This window comes from Triticum aestivum, chromosome 4D (genome assembly GCF_018294505.1).
Source record: "Triticum aestivum cultivar Chinese Spring chromosome 4D, IWGSC CS RefSeq v2.1, whole genome shotgun sequence".
NCBI classification, from domain to species: Eukaryota; Viridiplantae; Streptophyta; class Magnoliopsida; order Poales; family Poaceae; genus Triticum; species Triticum aestivum.
In genome coordinates, this window is record NC_057805.1 from 499,834,872 (window position 1) to 499,841,893 (window position 7,022).

At 50.8% G+C, this 7,022-nt stretch overlaps 1 pseudogene; it reads left to right on the top strand.

Annotated features, from left to right (window-relative positions):
* The first annotated feature begins 5,195 nt into the window (after positions 1-5,195).
* Positions 5,196-7,022, top strand: part of LOC123097152 (uncharacterized) — an 11,520-nt pseudogene continuing 9,693 nt past the window's right edge.

Consider the following 7,022-nt stretch of genomic DNA (forward strand, 5'->3'; position numbering starts at 1 on the left):
CTTATATACGCATGCTTGTATGTACCTTTATTTTAAAGGGGAGTCTGCGGAAGTGTGACTTTTTCATTCGTCCATACTTCCTACCTAGGTACTTCCTCCCCTCTCCATCTTTTGGGCTTTGTACATACCCACTTATACCAACTAGATAACGCCCTGCACGTTACTATGGTAATTTTTAACAGTCAACTTATCAAAAATAGAATTAGAATATATGAGAATAGTATCGCATCACATTCAACCTGGAGGTAAATGAAGAGTGGATGCATGTTATATTGTCTTGTGAAATTCAAATTCAATTATTTATTGTTGAAAAATGAAATTAATGACACGGAGATTTTTTTTATGTCTTCTGATGATTTGGAGGGTGTGCATGTTGTGAAAAGTGGGAAGTTGATTGATGTCATGTGCTTGATGATGTGGATGGCTTGCATGTGCATTTAAATGAGAGTTGACATGTGTGAGATATAAATGATGAGGTGGATAGGCTACATGTTAACATAAATAAGATAGTAGGGATGAATTTCTTAGGTATATAGTATATAAGATTTCAATTCGTCCAGTTTTTCTGCCAGCGCCTAAGCGAACATGCAGCTCTACCCTAGCCTTAATACATCCCAATGATACTGCCAACTTGCACTGCATCATTCAAGCCCTAGCAAGTCCCCTTGTGACCTCTTTCAAAATCCCATGCCCTCCCGCCCGTACGCAGAGACCAGCCATCACTCGTCTTCACATCTTCCAGGCTCTCAAGCAATCGCCCCGCCCAAAAGAAAGCAGCCCCAAATAGAACCCTAGACCCACAAGCCATCACTTCTCCGGGCACCCAGATCCAGGGCTCCCCACAATGCCTGAGGCTCCGGCAGGAAGCTCTAGTCAATATTACCCCAATGGTTGCCAGATGTTTCTTGTGTCACTCGTACTACAATATTATAAGTGATGGACATAAAATACATGGCTCCTAGTAGAGGTACATCGCCATTTATTAGTGATGGGTAGTCCATCACTGATAAGTTTTACAACCATTACCGATGGCTTTTCACTATCCCTCGGTGATGTGATGCACCAATGACGGCCCTAAGTGGGCCTGTCATTGGTAATCGATCACCAAGGGGTTTTTCAGTATTAGTGCATCGACAATGTTGGCGGGGGGCTCTCGCTCCTTGGTGTTGCTCCACCCGGAAGCCCTAAGGTGGTGGAGCACGAGAGTCCGGGCGGGGTGCCATAGGTGGTATACATGAAAACAAGTTATAACATTCTTTATGAACTACCGGGAGACTGTAATGATTCGTTTACAAATGTATGGGTGCTTTTTATTCATTTTATTGTCTCCTGCATTTTTTACTACATATCCTAATAATTTACTGCATATTCTACCTTTTATTCGATTGCTTCAGTTTTTAATGAAAAATACAAAAATATTGTGACGTTAATAAATGTGGAGGTTTCGTTCGGGCTAAGCCTGCTGTTGCACATGCACTGACCCAGTTGCCTGAATAAAAAATACCTCCTCGAAAACTACCGCCTCTGTAAACTAATATAAAAGCGTTTAGATCACTAAAGTAGTTATCTAAATGCTCTTATATTAGTTTACGGAGGGAGTAATTACTAAAATGAAATTGTAGGAGGGTAGCAGAGCATGGAGCAGCGCCTGGACGCCGCAATCTGGCCGCACACCCGCTGATCACCATCGGACGGCCCAACGTAGAACCAGTGTGTCACCGTAGAGCACCTAGCTCCCTCGTTGTGGCTCTCCTGGTGGGCCAATGGAGTGGTAGTAGGCTAGAAGGCGAGCAGTTCGACTCTCTAAAGCAGAGTTCTGCCGCCCTCTTTGCTACGGTTCGCTACCGATTCCTTCTAGTTTACTTTGAGGATCTGATCTAATGAAGCGATCTAGAGACCGGATTTGATAAATGGTGATCGATTTCTCTCAGGCCCAGCACCGTATCCGTGTACGCGATCTGGGGAAATGGAAGAGGAGGTCGAGCACTGGGAGGTACTGGGCCTGCACGGGCCTTTTTCTTTTTTCATTTCTTTTTCGTTTCATGTTCTTTGTGTTTTCTTTTTAACCCAAGATTTGAATTTGATTTGAATCGGCTCAAAGTCATTCCAGTTCAAATCCTTTGAGCTTAAGAAGAATCAAATAAATACTGGGCTTATATTACTCATAGAAAAAAATGCAAATTTTGAAAATTCATTTTTATGCAAGGAAATTAATAAGGCATTGAATAAATCCTAAATTGAATTTATGATTTATAAAATAGTTAAACAAATTCCAAAGCAGGCAAAATGCAATGGAATCATGATATGCATATATGCTTACATGTTCAAATCCTAACTTTGAAATGTTTGGAACGTGACAACACGAAATCTCAAGACATTAAAGAAATGGGCCGGTTTCTGTCATCGCGGAGTGAAAAGTGGAGTATCTCCACGTGTGTTGAATTAAAAAAGGAGAGCGAGAGAAGGAAATTACGGGAGAGGAGCAGAGCAGAGCAGAGCAGAGAGCAGAGAGCAGCGCCCGGACGCCGCAATCCCGACCCAGACCGTCGGACGGCTCAGCGGAGATCGCCGATCGCCGTCGCCGCCGCAGATCGCCTAGCGCCATCGCCATGGCGGGTCGGTGGTAGCAGGCGAGCAGCTCGACTCTCTGAATCCGAGTCCCGCACCCCTCTCCGCTACAGTTCGCTTCCGCTTCCCCTCACCATGTTTCTTTAAGTTTACTTCGAGGACCTGATCTATTGGGCGATCCAAAGGCTGGATTTGATAAAGTGTGGCTGATTTCTCTCAGACTGTAGGTTTAGGGTTCCGATTGAGGTTGTACGGATTGGTCCACCTTGATTTGTTTTGACCTGGTGTAATAAAGTTTCAGTGTGTTCAGTTCTTTTAACATGTCGACGATGTGCATTTAACATGCAGTTCCGTGTCTTGCCAGAATTAAACTGTTCGCCACAGAGACTTAGACCTTGTTTGGAATCTCTCTCCTCCGCTCCACTCCGCGGAGCTGCGGAGCTCGGTTTGAGCAGCTCCATAAAAAACTGCAGTAGCCTGCTCCACTCCGGGAGCTGAGTCACGAGAGCGGAGAGAAACCGAACCGGCTCTTAGCAACTGAGTTTAATCCCCAAACAAATCATTAGCATTCAAAACTTCTGCTGGTGCCAACGACTTTGTTTGCGGTTTGGTCCCCTTTTGGCTATTTTGCACTAATTGATCAACCCTATAGACTTTTTTCGAAAAGGGATCAACCCTATAGATGAGTTTAACTTATACTTCCTCCGTCGTAGAACTTCAATTATTTTAAAACAGAGGGAGTATTACTAAGCGCTTTGATAACTACTCCCTCTGTGAAGAAATATAAGAGCATTTAGATCACTACTTTAGTGTTCTTTAGTGCTCTTATATTTCTTTACGAACGGAGTACTTCTTGATCGTTGTACAATCCAGCTTTCTACCATTCAAATCTTGATGATGACTTTTTATGCACGCTGCTAATTAGTACAACCACTGCTTGTTAATTATATCTATGGTGATACAGAGCTGATACTTGCAGCTGTATTGAAGTAGCCACGATAGAACTCCTCGTCTCGTCCCGCTCCCGCGAGCGGGAGGGGCGAACCCTAACGCGCCGCCGCCTCTCTCCTACTCGCGCCCCCCACCCCTCGCCGCCGCCGGCGCGCGCCGCTAGGCAAAGCCCGGTCGGCGTAGGCGGCGGCGGGGATCTCTCCTCCCTCGGTGGTCCCTGCAGCGCGGGATGTGGTGACCATTCTCGGGACGCGGCGCTTGCGCGGGGCGCGGCGGCGGCGCTGCGGACGGTCGTGCAGTGGCGCGGGCGGCCGTGGGCGCTGTGGCGGCTGTGCTGACCCGGCCTGTCGTGGAGCGGCGGGGCGGCGAGCGACAGATGCGGGGGTCTTCGGACGGCGGCGGCGGGCAGATCTGGTGGCGGCGGCGGCTGCGATGTGGCTGGGCGCAGGTGGCGGGGGGCTTGGCCTGGGTCGTGCGCGGCCGTCCTTGCCGTGGTGCGGCCATGGCGGCGGTTCCTCGCTGGATGTTGGTGGCCATGGTGATGTTCGTCCTCGACCCCGATCTACTCCGATCTGCAGCGGCTCCGGTCCTTGGTGGCTTCGGTCACCGTTCTGGGTGCTGGCCTTGCAAATCCGGTGGCTGGAAGTGGTCTGGGGGGATCTCTTGGCTGGCATGCCGGCCACTCCGATGGCAGTGCCTTTGGGTGTTGCTTCCCTCGTTGGAGGCTTTGGAGAGGACCTCCTTCCTTCCACCCCTCCCAGGAGCTCAGGTGAAAACCTCAGCACCCCTTGTTCCAAGCGACGACGACACCACGGTGGCGTGCTCCTTCCTGAAGGCGTTGCTCGGGGGCTGCTCAAGTGGAGGTGGAGGTGGCGACGGTTCAGTGTCGACACATGCATTCTGGTCAGCTTCATCTTCGAGGTTGCGGCGACATAGGCGATGCTCGTCTGGTGGAGCAACTGCCGATGGTCGAGGCATCGTCGACAGTTTGCGCCATCAGGCTCGGGATGCTCCGGGGGAAACCCTAGATCTGGGTCTTCCGGATCGGATGATGATGGCGTTCTATCGCTTTCCCTCCTGGGGGCATCGTTTTGGAGCAAGTGCTGGCTGGAGGGATGGTGGAGCGGTGCTTCATCCCACACATTGATGGCGGCGGATTCGGCGGCATGGCGCTGTGGAGGCTCGGCGTCCGATGCACGAAGATGGGCTCGCGCAAGAGGAGAGTGCTGTCTGGCGTCATGGTGACGTCGATGGCAGAGTGGCCGGACAAGGTAGAAGCCTCAATATGTTCTGAAGACAGACCCGTGGAAGATGGCGGCGACGACACACGAGTGCGTCTGACCGGATTGTGCCCCAGACCCGGTATGTGGCTCGGCTGGGGCTTCCGAATGAGTGGTTCGGCTTCCGGCTTTTGATGTTAGGCTTAGGTGAGTGGTCTGGGTAGTGGCCCAACTAGCACCCCTTCATCATTTTGGATAGGAGTAGCGGCATATGTTGCCAAGATGGTGGATTCAGGCACATTGTTGTAATATTTTGTAAGGTCCTCGAGAATAATCAATAAAGTGGCCGTATGCATCTCCCAGATGCAGAGGCCGGGGGTCGTCCTCCTTTTCTAAAAACTTGCAGCTGTATTAAACCTTCGATTGGCAAAGGGCTAGAAACAGATAAGCTGACCTATGGGCATCATCAAGATCAAGCTTGCCGTGGACAGGCCGGGGAACCGTGTGTTGTTCGCTGACGCAGGCTCCGACTTCGTCGACGTCCTCCTATCCTTCCTCACTCTGCCGCTCTCTGCCCTCCAGTCCTGCGCAACAGGCGCGTCATCCTCGCGGGGATGCCTCTCCAACCTCTGCGACAGCGTCGACCACCTCAGAAACAATAGCCTGCTGAAGGTTGAGGCCTGCCATGGCATGCTTCTCACGCCTGCTCACACCAATGAGTTCCAGTATGCATATATATATATATATATATATATATATATATATATATATATATATATATATATACCCTCTTGGTGTATTGAAAAGAACTTTATATGTGCTCCAAATTCTTATTCTTGATCTACTGCCAGGCTCTGCAAGTCGACTGACAGTACCAATGACCTTGAGATTTCCAGGCTCTGCAAGTGTTCCCTAGTTATGGCTAGAGTGTTGCATGTCTACGAGCAAGTAGGCTGCAAAGAGACGTTTGTAGGTGGCAAAGAACGGTATGTGATCAGTGATGACATGAAAATCAAGCCAGCATCCACCAGGACCATGCTATTGCTGCCTCAGGCGTTCGATTCTGATGGTATCGGTCATGGCTTTGAGGAGGTCGAAGTGAGCGTCCCAAGGACACAAGTAAGATTTTTTTATGGCGTCGTTTGTAGAGTGGAATCAATTTTTTACTGTTTACCTGGAGTACTCACTTTAATTTTTTAGGTTTTATCCATGTTGAAGGCCTTTCTTTCGTCAGACACCGTACTCACTGATGCATTTCTATCAAAGGGAACTGATAATCATAAGGCCACTCATGCCACTGTGACACCGATCATCCATCAGAATATTATTCCATTGGATCAAGATTCTGCAGGTTCAGAATGGAAAATAAAGGTCAAGATAAAGGTCTTTTACCACACCCGTGAAAAGAAGGTCATGTATGCCGAATGCAACCATGAGTTTGTCGACATGCTCTTCGGATTCTTGACTTACCCTATCAGCTGTGTGATCAAGAACATGGGGCTGGCACTTGCCATCTTGGCAGGTGCTTCGACAATCTCTATAGAAGCGTCACTGATCTCGATGATGTTGGGCACTTAAGAGCAACTTTAATGGGGTGACCCATTTCGTTCGCCGTGTCCATTTGGGTCGGCGCGGACAAAAGTGACAGCCAAACGCGCCGACCCAAACAGACGCTCGTCCGTTTTTCGTCCGCGGGCGACTCATTCCCGGCCCAATTTTGAGCCGGATTTGGGTCGGCGCGGACACGAGACGGACGCGCGCGCGCCTACTCCTCTTCCCGGGCCCCGTTGGTCGGTGGCAGCCACCACCATTTCCTCCCATTTCCCCCAAAAATACTCCTACCTGCGCGCGCTCCCGCCCCCAACAAGCCATGGACGACGCCATCGACCTCGACCTCGACGCCGCCGCCGGCCTCACCTCCCTCGCCTCGTCCGGCGCCGTCGCCCCCTCCGGAAAAGGCAAGCCTCGTGCCCCGCGCAAGACCGCCGCCGCGACCAAGCCGAAGAAGGCGCTGACGCCCGAACAGCGGGCAAGGGAGTCGGCCAAGAGGAAGGGCCGGAGCACGCCGCGGACGCGAGGGATGAGGCCGCCGCCGCCGCCGCACAGCAGGAGTTCACCAACGCCCGCGTCGCGGCAGCAACGAGGGAGGCGCTCTACATGCTAGGGGTAAACCCTAACCAGCACAGCCTCGTCCAAGCCACCGTCGCTGCGGCCAGCACCGGCTCGTCGGCGTTTCCTCAGATGGTGCTGCCCGACTCACCCCGCGCGTCGGCTTGCAACCCG